The sequence below is a fragment of the Gossypium raimondii genome, chromosome 10 (assembly GCF_025698545.1).
Source record: "Gossypium raimondii isolate GPD5lz chromosome 10, ASM2569854v1, whole genome shotgun sequence".
Taxonomy (NCBI): domain Eukaryota; kingdom Viridiplantae; phylum Streptophyta; class Magnoliopsida; order Malvales; family Malvaceae; genus Gossypium; species Gossypium raimondii.
Genome location: NC_068574.1, coordinates 7324670 through 7341968, shown reverse-complemented (window position 1 = coordinate 7341968; position 17299 = coordinate 7324670). Strand labels below are relative to the sequence as shown.

The 17299-nt window shown below is 37.0% G+C and overlaps 3 non-coding genes across 3 annotated transcripts; all 3 read right to left on the bottom strand.

Annotated features, from left to right (window-relative positions):
* Nucleotides 1–353: 353 nt before the first annotated feature.
* On the bottom strand, nt 354–504 carry LOC128034181 (U4 spliceosomal RNA). Its single transcript, XR_008190313.1, has one exon. It is a non-coding gene; the product is annotated as a U4 spliceosomal RNA (small nuclear RNA).
* A 1477-nt stretch (nt 505–1981) lies between these two features.
* LOC128034378 (U2 spliceosomal RNA) lies at nt 1982–2178 on the bottom strand. Its single transcript, XR_008190503.1, has one exon. It is a non-coding gene; the product is annotated as a U2 spliceosomal RNA (small nuclear RNA).
* A 10387-nt stretch (nt 2179–12565) lies between these two features.
* LOC128034418 (U2 spliceosomal RNA) lies at nt 12566–12762 on the bottom strand. Its single transcript, XR_008190543.1, has one exon. It is a non-coding gene; the product is annotated as a U2 spliceosomal RNA (small nuclear RNA).
* Nucleotides 12763–17299: the final 4537 nt, after the last annotated feature.

Here is a 17299-nt window from a genome sequence, read left to right as displayed (position 1 = left end):
TTATTATCTCTGGTAGTAATTACTATGTTAAATCAGTTAGAAATTTTAAACACCGAATTTATTAAAGTTATATATTTCAATAGACCGAATTTAAGTGCTATTTTCATCTAACTTAGAAGGTGTATTCCTACACTCCATTTTCATAACCTTGCTCAACAAGTTTATCACAATCTCTCATTTGATTATTTGAATTGCTATTGTCTGTATTTTTAAATACTAATCTCTTACAAATAAAATAAATATTAAAATGCTAAATCCTTCAAATATTTTGAACACCTTAATTTCATAAACAAATTGTTCCATCTTAATTTTAAGGGGAAAAGAAGAGCAAAGTAATTAACTAGAAATTGTAGGGTTTTACCCCGAAGGGAACCCTTCCAGAAATTCTCAAAGGCCAGGGCAGAACCCAGGCCTAAGAGGGGGTTTGGAAATAGTTTTCAACCAGCAATAGACGCGCCTCGGTTAAAACCTCACTAGCTGCGTCATTGCCCCAAGCGCAAAGATGGCTTGACCAGACCTTTTTAGCTCCATTTTATAGCAGGTGCAAGATTTGTCTGAGTTATTGTCCAGTACATGTGGGATTATAATAGCCTAATTTTGTGTATTTTGTTGTATCCTTGTTTAGCTTCTAGCGTAGTTTTTTTTTTTTTTTTTGTTTAACTTCACAAGAAAATTAAATGAATAAATGTGTAATTAAAACTTTTTACCTATATTAAATAATAATACTATAAAAATACGATACATATGATTTTTTTACTTGTCTTCTATTCAAGTCAGCCACTTTTAGTGGTTGAATTATTTTGAAGTTTCAATTTTTCTAAATAATTATAAGTTACAAAGTAAAATGCTAAAACATGATTTGAGTAAAAATTAAATTTAAAATATAAATATAATAATACTTTATCATCAATTAAAAATATATCAAATATGGAGGTCATTGCTGATGCAAATGAGTTGAGGTGGATGTTGAGCGCCATGTTTAGTACTTCAAATTGTAAAAGAAAATGTTTTAAGAAATTGAAATTTAAAGCCTGGCATTAAATTTTTTTTACTACTTTTTTTGCTCGGCCATCAAAATGATTATATTAAAAATAAAACAACCACTGAAAACAGTGGGATTACAAAGATAAAACAACATAAAAAAATAACCCAACCAAAACGATACACCAAAATAAAACCAGAAAACACCAGTAAACCATATAAAACAAGCCACATAAAACAGCTCTAAAAGTCAACTAGAGAAAAATCACCACCACGCAAAACACACGAGCACGATCAAAACTCGGCATTAGCCATGCTGTTGGCGTTGCGGAACAACACCATGACACATTCACAAGAATGCCACCATAAAGACACTCGTTGCCTTCAAGTCTTCCTCTGAGATTAGTCAAGCATTTATCCAACTCCAATACCTCCGAGTTTAGAACCCTAAGTTCACTCAATTGAGGAAGATCCTCCATCAGCTTCACAAAGACAACAGCCTTAGTGTACAAGTTCCAAACTCCATCTCGATTACGTGGTATTTAATTGAAGAACACGGCACCATGTGTGTGAAGCCATGTAAATGTTATATACAAATATTAAGCATTGTTTCTATTATCGTAAAACAGTGAAAATTTAAAATCAAATAGCTTCTAGGTTCAATTTAAATGATTAGAACGTAGAACTGAAAAGCCAATTAAATGATTGAACGGCAATTCTATGCGCCAACTACAAATTGAAACAACAATTCTTCAATGAACTTCAGAAATTAAATTAGATACCATCCATTACTTCAAACAATTAACTAATCTAGGAGGGCAAACAGCAACTAAGTAATGCAGATGAAAATAATGAGAAATTATAGCCCTACGGTTTGGACTAAACCTCAAGTACATTAACCCTTAAAGGAGTGTCTTTAAACAGATTTACACCTCAATTATGAATACAATCCGAACAAGAAGCTACCGTCTATTGGTTCAAAAGGTTAAAACTACAATCGGAGGGGTGTGCCAGAACGATGCAGCAGTGCAAAACAAAGACGACACTCGAGAACCCCAATAGCAAGCTATTGTTAATGAGCTCTCCCCCTAAAAATATTGATTTAATATCATGCGGATCAATGATCCACGTATCAGATATTAAACTGATAAGAACAGATACTACACTTGATCTTAGCCAAAAGGCCGAGAAAGGTATGAGCTTAAACTCATCTTGATATTTCTTTTATAATGCGTCTCTGCCTTACCCTTGGCTTGCGCTTTCTATATGGGATTTCGACTTTAGTTTGCTATGGACAAAACTAGTATAATTTTTCCTGCACAGCACATTGCATGTTGGTGAATTTGCACATGAAAATTTTTGGATATTATAACACTAGTCCTCTTTTTGCAGCTTGATATAGGTCAAAAGATGAAGAAGCAATCAGTCTTTCCAACTATGCAATATTGGTAGGTAAGCCATTAAATACTAAAGAAGAATTCGCAAACTGTAAGGTTTACATTACATGGAAGTTTCTGTTTGTATACTTTTGCAAAGGTTTCTATCTTTACTTTGGGAATTGTTGACGTCCACAATTTATTAAAATATGTTATATTTTACATTTACCGTAATTAAAGCAGCTTATGAATTAATGTCTTACACTAATTTTTAAATTAATTAATTTTTTATTCAGAAAAAGAGTTTCAAAGCCCAATTGCAGGTGACATAATTTTGAATAGGAAGATTTGTAGCTGCTTTGATGGATATGATAGGAGAGATAATGGAAGACCCAGTTCTTCCGGATATGGTATTGGCAGCAGTTCAAGGAAAGCTGTAGAAATGAGCAGGCCTAGTTCGTCCGTACGGTGACGTTCCACAAAACCGGCAGCTATCAACTTGCCTTTGAGTCCAAAACGCTGTTACAGGTAGCCTCTTCATAGGAAATGGAGTGGCTCATCAGTTGGAAGCTGATGTTGTTAACAACATAAAATCTCTTTATTTTGACCGACATATTTCAACATTGAATTATTAGATTCTGTTTTCAGCTAAAAACAATTTATGCCTTCCTTTATCTCCTCTAGTCTTATATGTGACCATTTTGGAATTTCTGGGAGGCTCCCTTTGGGGGTAAATACTTATAATTGTGTCGAAACCAACTGATATTTGCCTTGCCCAATTAATTATATAGTCCAAAAAGAACCATCAATCAAAGCCATTAAAATATAAGCTCGCTCTCATTAAAACTGCTCTGCCATTTCATCTTTGGAAACAATGGACACCGACATCGCAAGAACATAACAGTTGTCCGAGGAATTTATAGGACGGAGCAAGAGTCGCTGGTCATAACCTTACTTGAACAGTATCTGTTCAATAGGCACGAATCTCTGGTCATAACCTTACTGAAGCTGTGTAGAGGATCGTTTCCTCCCGACTGCAATTGAGGTCACTACTGTCTACCCTAGACCATGAGACTCAATGATCACCCATCGACTCCGTTTATATGCCGCACCCCGTACAGGGATGTTTAAACATTGTGATATGCTCTCTCTTTATATGGTCCACCCTTACGTTTTGTTTATCATATACTAGGGATGTGGACTAATTGTGTGGTTATATTCTTTAAAAATTTCACACCATCATTTTCATCATTTTCATTAAGGATTAAACAAAGAGTAACTAAAACAGAATCAATTAAAAACGATAGTGATAAAATTAGAAATTTGTGTAGTTTGATGATCAAATAGAAATTTCTGCAATGGAGGTCACTGCTCTAGGCCATGAGTCTTCCTGATCACTCATTGACCCCGTCCAGGTAAGTATGTTTTAATGTTGCTCTATCCTCTCTCCTTATACACCACCCTTTATGTTTTGTTTACCATACGCTAGCAATGTGGGATTCAGGTTGCATTGTGGGCATAAAGATTTAGAACATTTTTACCTTTCAATACTTCTAAACACTAATTATTAACATTTCCCAATCTTAATTTCTGTCAATAATAATAGTTTTTTTTTTATCAACATTGTTCTTAATTTTATAGTGATATGTTAAATACTTCTCAATATCAAATATTGATATTTTAAAATATCCATAAATATAAAAAGTATACTCATTGTTACCATGAATAATACACTTGAATTCAAGTGATATTTTCTTAAATCACTAATTTAAGATTGAAATCCCTTTTCTAATCAAATTCGATTTAAGATTATTAAGTGATTTAATATTAAAATATATTTTTAAATAAAATTCGATTTAAAATTATTAAGTGTATAAATCCATCATACAACCTCTTTTTCAAGGAAAGAAACACCACAAACCTATCTAATCCTACTTAATTCATAATAAAAGTACTTATTTGAACAAATTGATTGAAAAGGATTTGTTCCCTAAACAACAAATTTTATTGAAGTAGAGACTACATAGTAAAAAATGGTATTCATTAGATATGATTTGGCCCTTTTCTCCTTGTTAGTTTAATGCTCAATCCAAGGAAAAGAACGGATGAACGATACATACATAGTGAAAATGGTAAGAACGACATAATAGGCGGACAAAGCATTTAACTCATCTCAATTCCTATAATGTACACCAAATTTCTATTTTAGCTTTTTCAAAATCACCTCCTTATGCTTTTTAACTTTTTCAATTCCTATAATGGTAAGAATCAGACCATACTTCCTTAGGAGTCTTCAGCTCAGTAGTTGTAGATGGAGATCTATTTACTAGATAGCATGCAGTATTTGCAGTTTTAGCCCAAAAGTCTTGGTCGAGCCCATCATTTGATTGCATGCAACGAGATCACTCTAAGAGAGTTCTATTCATGCATTCTGCAACTCCATTTTGCTATGGTGTATGGCGAACAATGTGGTGTTTCACTATTCCTTCACTTTTATAGAACTCAATAAATTCACCCAAGCAGTACTCCAAGTTGTTATCAGTTTGAAGCCGCTTGATCTTCTTTCCTGTTTGATTTTCGATCAAGGCCTTAAATTGCTTGAAGTTGACAAGCATTTGATCCTTGTGCTTCAGGAAATACACCCAAACCTTTCTTGAGTAGTCATCAATAAATGTTAATTGATATTTGTAACCACCTTTTGAAATTGTAAGAGAAGGGCCCCCAAAGATAAGAATGGATATAATCCACCGTACGTTTGGTTTTGTGAATCTCAGTGCTAAACTTGACTCGAGTCTTCTTTCCAAAGATGCAATGCTCACAGAAATTAAGCTTCCCTGTACACCAGTCAAACAACAAACCTCATTTGCTCAAAGACAAATAAACCCCTCTTACTCATATGCCCAAGTCGCATATGTCATAACTTAGTGGTGCTAGAATCTAGATCAATTGATGATGACACTGCTGCAACACCTGTAACTGTGGAACCATCCAAGAAATAAAGGTTTCGCTCTAAATGTCCATGCTGACACTCATGGCACCAGAGAATACTTTTAGCACTCCATATTGGCAACCTACAATCTTTGACTTTTCAAAGATATTTGTGTCAGAAAATTGGGCACCGAAAATCTAAGCATTTAAGGCATAGATTTTTGGGTTGAAATTTGGCTAGGGATAATTGCAATTTTGGTCCCTAATTATATAGGGACTTTGCAAGTTGATCCTTAAGCTTCAACTATAAATAGGCCTAGCTATTTCTCATTTTCATCATCCCACAAATGCCATTCTCTACTTAAGGCATTCTTCTCTCTCCTTATTTGTAAACTTTCACTGGTATTTTGGAGTGAAATATATTTGGTAGTGCCCGAGGGCGTAGACAAAATTTCTTTGAACCTCGTTAAAATTCTTGTGTTCTTTATTGTTTATTCGCATATTTTGTGAGTGTGATTGTAGTGATTTATTGTGCTATTAAATTACGATAGAGGATATTCGGCTAGGAAAGACACGGCACTTAGCGATCCTCGTGATCCACCTCTCTTTCACGGAATTGAACTTAGTGTGATTTTTTAGTACAATAATTTTACTCTTTTACACGCTTCCGCGCAACAATTAGTATCAGAGCTAGATTCGTACTTGGGGAATACGACCGTTTACGATACTATTTACGTATACGGTATTGTTCATCCACAGTACTATTCACGTAGACGGTACTGTTCACGTATACAGTAATTGGGATCGAGGAGAAGAATGGCAGAGGCATCGTCATCAACAAAGACTACCGTGACCAATGCAAAATTTGAAGTAGAGAAATTTGATGGTACCAATAATTTTGGTATGTGGCAATGTGAGATCCTGGATGTCTTATGTCAGCAAGAGTTGGATATAGCTCTTGAAGAAAAACCTGACAAGATGGATGACAAGGAGTGGGCCAAGATCAATAGACAGGCGTGTGGTACAATCCGCCTATGTTTGGCCAAAGAGCAGAAGTACTCTGTCATGAGGGAGACATCAGCGAAGAAGTTGTGGGATACACTGGAAGAAAAGTTTCTAACAAAAAGTCTTGAAAATAAGCTTTATATGAAAAAGAAACTTTTTCGATTCACGTATGCACCCGGTATGTCGATGAATGACCATGTGAACTCATTCAATAAAATTTTAGCAGAGTTGCTAAATTTGGATGAGAAGTTTGAAGATGAAGACAAGGCATTATTGTTGTTGAATTCTCTTCCCGATGAATATGATCATCTTACCACCACATTGCTTCATGGGAAGGATACGATCATATTTGATACAGTCTGCAGCGCGTTGTATAGATCTGAGACTCGAAAGAAAGATAAAAGAGATCACAGAGATGCAACTGCAGAAGCCTTAGCAGTAAGAGGTCGTTCACACAGTAACAAACCTGGTAGAAGGGGCAAGTCCAAAGGGAGACCCGCCAAATATGAATGTGCTTTTTGTCGTGAGAAAGGGCACTAGAAAAAGAATTGTCCTAAGTTACAAAAGGGCAAGGCTATTTCTGATGCATGTATAGCGGAGCATGATGAGGAGTCAGACTTTAGCTTGGTTGGTATGGCAATGACATGTCATACGGATGAGTGGATCTTGGATTCGGGATGTACTTACCATATGTGTCCTAATAAGGACTGGTTTTCTAGTCTTGAAGAACTAGAAGGTGGAGTTGTTTTTATGGGCAATGACAGTGCTTGTAAGACAATGGGAGTAGGTACAATCAAATTGAAGAATCATGACAGCTCAATCCAATTCTTGACAGATGTTCGCTATGTACCTAGCTTGAAGAAAAATCTCATCTCATTAGGGGCCCTAGAATCTAAAGGGCTCACAGTCACTTTAAGAGATGGATTACTAAAGGTAGTAGCTGGGGTATTGACGGTGATGAAAGGCACTAGAAGAAATAACCTGTACTATTTAAATGGAAGTACAGATATTGGATCAACATCAACAGCTTCTACAAAAGATGCAGATTCAGAGGCTACCAGGTTATGGCATAGGCGATTGGGACATGCTGGTGAAAAAGCTTTGCAGACTTTGACGAAGCAAGGCCTGTTGAAAGGTGCAAATTCTTGCAAATTGGAATTCTATGAACATTGTGTTCTGGGCAAGCAGACGAGGGTAAAATTTGGTTCAGCAATTCACAGTACGGAAGGAATTCTGGACTACGTTCATAGTGACGTGTGGGGACCTACCAAAGTGGCTTCTTTGGGAGGTATGCACTATTTTGTTACTTTTATTGATGATTATTCAAGAAAAGTATGGGTGTATCTAATGAAAAGAAAAAGTGAAGTTTTGGATGCATTTCTGAAGTGGAAGAAGATGGTGGAGACTCAGACTAGTCGAAAGGTCAAACGACTTCGATCAGATAATGGTACTGAGTACAAAAGTGATCCATTTCTACAAGTATGTCAAGATGAGGGCATTGTGTGACACTTCACTGTTCGAGATACACCACAGCAGAATGGGGTGGCAGAACGTATAAATCGGACTATACTGGAGAAAGTTCGATGTATGTTGTCTAATGCTGGATTGGGCAAGGAATTTTGGGCTGAGGCAGTTACATATGCGTGCCATTTGATTAACCGGTTGCCACCAGCTGCAATAAATGGAAAAAATCCTATGGAGATGTGGGCTGGTAAACCTGCTACTGATTATGATTCTTTACATGTTTTTGGTTCCACTGCATATTATCATATAAAAGAATCTAAGTTAGACCCAAGAGCAAAGAAAGCATTATTCATGGGTATAACTAGTGGAGTAAAAGGATACCGTCTCTAGTGTCCTGATACAAGGAAGATTGTTTTCAGTAGAGATGTGACTTTTGATGAATCAACCATGATGAAGAACAAGGATTCACAAAAGGATGACAAAACCAGTGGCGCTTTGCAGCAGGTGGAGCTTGAAAAGGTTAATGATGATCCAGCTAATACTGAAGGAACAAATGATGAAGAAGTTTCGACCCAAGAACTTCAACAGCAACAAGATTCAATTGCATATAGGAGGCCAAGAAAAGAGATTCGTAAGCCTACTCGCTTTAATGATATAGTGGCCTATGCACTTTCAATTGCAGATGATGATGTTCCTTCTACTTATACAGAAGCAATAAGTAACCCTGATGGTGTAAAGTGGAAGCAAGCTATGAATGAAGAAATGCAGTCTCTTCATAAAAATAGGACTTGGGAGTTGGTGACACTGCCCAAGGGAAAGAAGGCAATTGGATGCAAATGGGTATATGCAAAGAAGGAAGGATTTCCTGGTAAAAATGAAATTCGATACAAGGCTAGATTGGTAGCAAAGGGTTATGCTCAGAAAGAAGGAATAGACTACAATGAAGTGTTTTCTCCAGTTGTGAAGCATTTGTCTATTCGGATTTTGCTAGCATTGGTTGCGCAATATGACCTTGAACTAGTTCAGCTTGATGTGAAGACGGCCTTTTTACACGGTGATTTAGAGGAGGAAATCTATATGACTCAGCCTGATGGATTCAAGGTTGCTGATAAAGAAAATTGGGTTTGCAAACTGACGAAGTCGCTTTATGGATTGAAACAATCTCCGAGGCAGTGGTACAAGCGATTTGATCAGTTCATGAAAGGGCAAAGGTACACAAGAAGTAAATTTGATCATTGCGTGTATTTTCAGAAGCTACAAGTAGGAACTTTCATATACTTGCTCTTATATGTTGATGATATGCTGATAGCATCTAAGAGCAAAGTTGAGATTGAGAAATTGAAGACTCAACTCAATCTCGAGTTTGAGATGAAAGATCTGGGTGAAGCTAAAAAGATTCTTGGCATGGAAATATGTAGAGATAGAGCTCATGGCAGTTAGCTTGTCTCAGAAGCAGTATTTGAAGAAAGTACCACAGCAGTTTGGCATGAACGAGCAGACAAAACCTGTAAGTACCCCGTTGGCTTCTCATTTCAAGCTTTCTGCACAACTATCTCCTTCGACGAATACGGAACGAGAATACATGTTACAAGTTCTGTATTCTAATGCGAAAGGTAGCTTGATGTATGTAATGGTGTGTACAAGACCCGACATTTCTTTGGCGTTAGTATAGTGGCGGTATATGCATAATCTCGAAAAGGACATTGACAAGTCGTGAAATGGATTCTACGGTATATTCAAGACCGTGGATGTTGGATTCTTGTTCAAGCAAGATACTACACTTGGTAAAGGTGTTATTGGGTGCGTTGATTACGACTATGCGTTGATTTGGACAAACGAATATCAACCACCGGTTATGTGTTTACACTTGCTGGAGGACCAATAAGTTGGAAGTCTACACTGCAGTCTACAGTTGCGTTGTCAACCACAGAAGCCGAATACATGGCTGTAACAGATGCTGTAAAGGAAGCTATTTGGTTACAAGGTATGGTTAAAACCTTGGGATTGGTTCAGGAGCATATTGACGTGTACTGTGATAGTCAAAGTGCTATTCATTTAGCAAAGAATCAAGTCTATCATGCACGTAAAAAGCATATCGACGTACGATTCCATTTTGTGTGGGAAACTATTGATGAGGGGAAAATTCGTCTTCAGAAGATTAAGACTGCAGATAATCTCGCAGATATGATGACCAAGGTGGTAACAACAATCAAGTTCGAACATTGTTTGAACTTGATCAATATTCTGCATGTTTAACAGTTGAAGAATGCACTATCAAGTATTGTTGTCGAAGGCAAAAAGAATTGTGTGAAGATAAGATTATCCTAATCAAATCTTCAAGGTGGAGATTATTGGCAACCTATAATCTTTGACTTTTCAAAGATATTTGTGTCAGAAAATTGGGCACCGAAAATCTAAGCATTTAAGGCATAGATTTTTGGGTTGAAATTTGGCTAGGGATAATTGCAATTTTGGTCCCTAATTATATAGGGACTTTGCAAGTTGATCCTTAAGCTTCAACTATAAATAGGCCTAGCTACTTCTCATTTTCATCATCCCACAAATGCCATTCTCTACTTAAGGCATTCTTCTCTCTCCTTATTTGTAAACTTTCACTTGTATTTTGGAGTGAAATATATTTGGTAGTGCCCGAGGACGTAGGCAAAATTTGCTGAACCTCGTTAAAATTCTTGTGTTCTTTATTGTTTATTCTGCATATTTTGTGAGTGTGATTGTAGTGATTTATTGTGCTATTAAATTACGATAGAGGGATATTCTGGCTAGGAAAGACCTGGTACTTAAGCGATCCTCGTGATCCACCTCTCTTTCCTGGGAATTGAACTTAGTGTGATTTTTTAGTACAATAATTTTACTCTTTTACACGCTTCTGCGCAACACTCCACCTATACCGGAGTATCAAAAGCCTTTCTTGTCTAAAGTAATCAAGGAAATTAAGTTTTTCTTCATTTATGGAATATGTCGACCATCTGATAAGGTTCTGACAAAACTATCAAACATTTTTATACAAATTATGCCAATCCCCATGACTTGGCATGCATGGTCATCTCCCATTAACACTGAACCAGCACACTTCTCATATGCTGAAAATAAATCCTTGAATTTGCTAATGTGAAATATAGCGGTTGTATCAAGAATCCACCTTTCACCAGCGTGGAGTCGGATACTGCCAAAATGAACTCGACATCATTTGAAATTTCTACATCAACCAAATTTGCATGATCATTTTGCTGCTCCTGCGATTCTATTTTGTCCTTCTTCTTTAGACAATCTTTCTTTATGTGCCCAAACTTCTTAAAGTAATAACACTATATTCTTTTATTGGACAGCGATCTAGGATGAGTTTTGCTTGAATGTCCTCTTGTCAAGATGTTGTGAAATAGGTGAAACTTCCTCCATCTTTAGGGTGTAGAGTCATTGCTTGAGGTAGAGTCGGTTCATCAATGACTTCGTCATGTACTTGCTCTCTAACCGGAGCCACAAACTGGACGTTGTGGTCTCTTCAACTGCCTCTCGTACTACTTCATTGCCTAAAGATGGTAGAATAACACTATGTTCTTTCTCCAATATCTCATCCTTTTGCTATTCCGAAAGCGTGTTTGGTAATTTGTCTCTACCAGACAACGCTTTAAGCAATACTTGTTGAATCAACATCGCCCGCATCTTGATGCGCCATAGATTGAAACTATTTTTCCTAGTGAATTCCTGGACTTAGTATTTAGTTGATGATACACTTGTAGCCATATCAATTTTTAAAGTGACAACGGAAGCAACAAAAATAAGTCACGAGCACAACCACTTTGCAAATACCACAAAAATACTCGAAATAAAGCTTTGATACTAGTTTGTTGAGGATGGATCAGATTAACTACGTCAATACGACCACAAATAATTTTATCAAGAATAAATAGAACACACCATAATAAATAATGTGCGAAAAAGAATAAATAAATAGACATAAAAATTTACGTGGTTCAGCTTTAAAGCCTACCTCTATTAATAGAGACAACAAGAAATTTCACTACAACAAGAAGATGAAGATTACAAGTGTTTTGACACTCAAAGCACAATCTGAAAAGCTTACAACTCGCCCCCGAAAAATTCCCAAGAGCTATTATACAATTACTCTCAATTAGCCATTCACTAGCTAATTCACTCTCAAAGTTGATGTATCTCATAGCTAAGAACTAAAGCCTATTTATACTAGTTTACATGACCTTCAAGTCAACAGCCACATTTAATAAGGCTTTTCAATTGAAAGAGGATATCTTCTGTGTAGCTTTCGGTGCCCACTATTGCCAGCAAAAATTGACATTATGTTTCAATTGCCTTTTAAATCCAAGCCTTCTGATATCTATTGAAACTTGGCTTTCATGGGTTGTGAACTCAAGTCAAAGTCGACACATTTCGCTGCTCTAGTTTGGTGCATGCATATGTAAACTTTGCGTTTAATTAGCGTGAAAATTCAAACTACCATTTTAACAATATGCTTATAAGATTTTCAATGATGTATGCGCCACCTACAAATTGAAACAACAATTTTTCAATAAACTTTAGAAATTTAAAACTAGTAGCCGGATTACATACCATCCATTACTTTAAACAATTAAAACCTAATCAAGGAGGGCAAACAGGAACTGAATAGTGAGAAATTATAGCCCTATGGTTTGGACTAAACCTGAAGTACATTAACCCTTGTAATATTGTCTTTAGACAGATTTACACCTCAATTATTAATAGAATCCGAATAAGAAGCTACCTTCTATTGGTTGAAAAGGTTAAAACTACAATCGGAGGGGTGTGCCAGAAGAATGCAGTAGTGCAAAACAAAGACGACACTCGAGGACCCCAATAGCAAGCTATTGTCAATGAGCTCTCCCCCTAAAAATATTGATTTAATATCATGTGGATCAATGATCCACGTATCAGATATTAAACTGATAAGAACAGATACTACACTTGATCTTAGCCAAAAGGCCGAGAAAGGTATGACCTTGAACTCGTCTTGATATTTCTTTTATAATGCATCTCTGCCTTAGCCTTGGCTTGCCCTCTCGACATGGGATTTCAACTATGTCAGAAGGAACTTTTAGTTTGCTATGGACAAAATTAGTATAATTTTTCCTGCACAGCACATTGCATGTTGGTGAATTTGCACATGAAAATTTTTGGATATTATAACACTAGTCCTCTTATTGTGGATTGATATAGGTCAAAAGATGAAGAAGCAATCAATCTTTCCAACTATGCAATATTGGCAGGTAAGCCATTAAATACTAAAGAAGAAGTCGCAAACTGTAAGGTTTACATTACATGGAAGAAATTTCTGTTTGTATACTTTTGCAAAGGTTTCTATCTTTACTTTGGGAATTGTTGACGTCCACAATTTCTTAAAATATATTATATTTTACATTTACCATAATTAAAACATCTTATGGATTAATATCTTACATTAATTTTTAAATTAATTAATTAATTGTTTATTCAGAAAAAAGAGTTTCAAAGCCCAATTGCAGGTGACATAATTTTGAATAGGAAGATTGTAGCTGCTTTAATGGATATGATAGGAAAGATAATAGAAGACTCAGTTCTTCTAGATATGGTATTGGCAGCAGTTCAAGGAAAGTTGTAGAAGTGAGCAGGCCTAGTTGTCTGTCCGGTGACGTTCCACAAAACCGGCAGCTATCAACTTGCCTTTGAGTCCAAAACGCTGTTACAGGTAGCCTCTTCATAGGAAATGGAGTGGCTCATCAGTTGGAAGCTGATGCTGTCAACAACTTAAAATCTCTTTATTTTGACCGACATATTTCAACATTGAATTATTAGATTTATTCTGTTTTCAGCTAAAAACAATTTATGCCTTCCTTTATCTCCTCTAGTCTTATCTGTGACCATTTTGGAATTTATGGGAGGCTCCTTTTGGAGGGTAAATACTTATAATTGTATCGAAACCAACTGATATTTGCCTTGCCCAATTAATTATACAGTCCAAACAAAAACATCAATCAAAGCCATTAAAAAATAAGCCCACTAGCTCTCATTAAAACTGCTCTGCCATTTCATCTTTGGAAACAATGGACACCCACATCGGAAGAACATAATAGTTGTTCGAGGAGTTTATAGGACGGAGCAAGAGTCACTTATTGTCGGTGTTAAGAACAAATGCAAGCAAGTTCAACTGCTGACTTGAGCAACAAGGCTCGATACTTGCAGAAGAAACAAAACAAAATTCAAAACAGAAATTGAAAGTAAAAACAAAGGAAATGGAGAAGTATTAGATGATGAAACTCGAATTGATTTCATTAAAAATAAACAATGGCATAAGACAATACAAATACCAAACATGAGCTGGTCAGCACAAGTGAGATCCATACCTAAAACATTACATAACTCTACTAATTACATTGTAACTTACAAAACCTTACTTGCACTCATGGACAAGCTGATTTTTCATCTTATCAGCACCTAAAACATCAAGTACAACTTGTTTTGTTATCAACCAAGCTACAAAACATTAGTTCAAAATCAACAAAATCAAATAGTAGCTCGATTTGCTGCTAGAGCTTTACTTGCTCGGGTTGTTCCTGGTCCAACAGAGACAGCATGCTGGCCAACTTCAACACTCCTCCTTGGCTTGCATACTGCAAACTCCCAAACTCATTCTCAAGTGCTCAAACTTTGTCACACTAAGGGCCTTTGTTAGGATATCAGCCAATTGATCCTCAGAACTGCAATGAATCAGTTTCACTTCATCTGCTTGATCCATTTCTCTGACAACATGAAGCTTAATGTTGAAGTGTTTTGTCTTTCCATGAAATATTGGATTCTTTGCAATTGCAACAGCAGACTGGTTGTCATAAAAGATCTCTGTTGCTTCCCTTTGGTGCACATTCAAATCTGCCATGATTTTTATTAGCCAAATGGCTTGGTTGATAGCACTTGCAGCTGCTACATACTCAGTTTCAGTAGTAAATTGAGCAACTACTATTTGCTTCTTCAAGATCCAGTAAAACATAGTTGAACCAAGGTTGAAAGCATACCTAGAGGTGTTTTTCATGTTATCCATCAAACCAGCCTAGTCACTATCAGTATAGCCAACCAATTTCTAGCTTTCAGCTTTGCTATACAACATTCCATAGCTCAGGGTACCCTTGATGTACCTGAGCACGCTTTTTGCAGCTTGAAAATGTTTCTCATTGCAACAATGCATGAACCTTGAGAGCAAACTTACTGCAAACATGATGCCTGGCCTAGTGACAGTCAAGTATAGCAAACAACCAACTAAGCTTCTATAGGTTGATTCACAAGCCTTCTTAAAATCACCATGTTTGTTGAAGGATCCAAGATCCTATACCCCTTTTTGACTGTGCTGTAGCCCACCAAAATACCAGGTTAAGCTCTTTTGGACAACTTATCCCTCTTCACAGCTGGAACATGTGCATAACATATGCAACCAAAGATTTTCATATGAGTCAGTGATGGTTTAAACCTAAACCAAGCCTTAAATGGAGTTTTGTGAGCCAAAGCCTTGGTTGAAAGCCTGTTTTGGATGTATACTGCAGTGTTAACTACCTCAGCCCACATGGTTTTGGGCAAATTCTTATCAAACATCAAGCACCTGGCCATATCCATCAAACTTCTATTCTTTCTTTCACTGACACCATTTTGTTGAGGAGTATAAATGTTGGTGAGCTGGTGTTTGATGCCTGCCTCATCACAAAATACTTGAAACTAAACTGAGGTGTACTCAGTTCCATTATCAGACCTTAAGGTCTTGAACTTGCAAAATAAATCCAATAAAATCTCGAGTGATCATCAATGAATAGAATGAAATACCTACTGCCATTCAATGATTGAGTCTTCATGGGGCCACACACATCAGTGTGCACAAGCTGTAGCCTTTCTAAGGCTCTCCAGGCCTTGTTTGAAGAAAATGGCAACCTGGCTTGCTTTCCTAGCTGACATTCCTCACAAACCTCCTCCTTTTCAACTGAGTTGATGAAGTTCTCAACCAGATCTTCTTTGGTTAACTGGTCATCAATCTGTAGTTGCCATGACCAAGCCTTTGGTGCCAAAGCTTGGATTTATCTAAAGAAGTTGTGTAGACTGAGTCTGAGTCATTTGTCCAATCAACAACAAAGCTTTTATCAGCCATAATGACTGACATGAGCTTGGATCCACTTGGATCACTGATTTGGCACTCCTTGCCTTTGAACACAACAGAATAGCCTTTCTCCAGTAGCTGAGCAGATTTCTGTTGATCTCAGGCACCAACAACACATTTGAAACAACCTTGTTGCCTATGGGAGTGCTTATCAGCACATCCCCTCTGCCTTCTACCTTGATGAAATGGCCATTACTTACTTTCACCTTTGTTTTGAAGCTTCTGTCAATTGATTTGAAAATGGCAGCATCTGGTGTCATATGGTTGGTGCAGCCACTATCTATGAGTTATGGCCTTTTCTTTTGTAGATGAGCATGAAATTGTAAAAACTTGCTCTTCATGGTCACTTCCCTCTTCTACTACTCGAGCTTTAGCCTTTGGCTATTGTGGTTGATACTGCCTTAGTCTGCCTTTACTTCTGCAAACCTTTTCAACATGGCCCATCTTTATGCAGTGTTGGCACAGCACATCTGGTCTAAACCAGTAGTTGGCTTCTGGATGACCAGGTCTTTTGCAATGCCTGCAGCGTTGATCCCTTCTTCTTGTACATCTGAGTTAGGCTTATCTCTCCAAGCCTTTTTGCCTTTATAGGCAGAGGTGCTCGAGGCAGGTTTAGTTTTTGCTTGGAATGAACCTTCTTGGTGCTCCTCCAGTCTACTGGATCTTCTTTTCTCTTATGCATAAAGAGCATTGATCAGCTCTGTCAATGAGATGTTGGTCAAGTCCCTTGAGTCTTCGAGGGAAGATATTTTTTCTTCATACCTTCTAGGTAAGGTTGAGATCACCTTCTCCACTGTTCTTGCTTCACTAAACTGCTCTCTAAGGAGCCTTATGTTGTTCACCACAGCCATAATTCTATCTGAATACTGTTTAATAGTTTCTTGCTTCTTCATTTTCAAGTTCTCGAAATCCCTTCTCAAGTTCAATAGTTGTTGCTACATTGTTCTCTCAGTTCCTTAGAACTCCTCTTTTAATTTGTCCCAGGCCTGCTTTGGTGTCTCACAGGCCATGATCCTTGTAAAGATCACATTTGACACAGAGTTTTGAATGCAAGACATGGTATTATGCCTCTTGGTCCTTTCATCAGCATACTGTCTGATTTGAGCCACAGTTGGATTAGCTCTAAGTGACTCTGGTTTGACATCTGAGTTGACCACTTCCCATAGGTCGAATGCCTGCAGGTAGGTCTTCATTTTGACCACCCATATGTGATAGCCCTCTCTATTAAAGACTGGTGGTGCAGCTGGTGAGAAGCCTGATGAAACCATCGTTTTAAATGTTGAACTATAACAGGTCCACTGATATTACAGCTCTAGATACCAATTGTTGGTGTTAAGAACAAATGCAAGCAAGTTCAATTTCT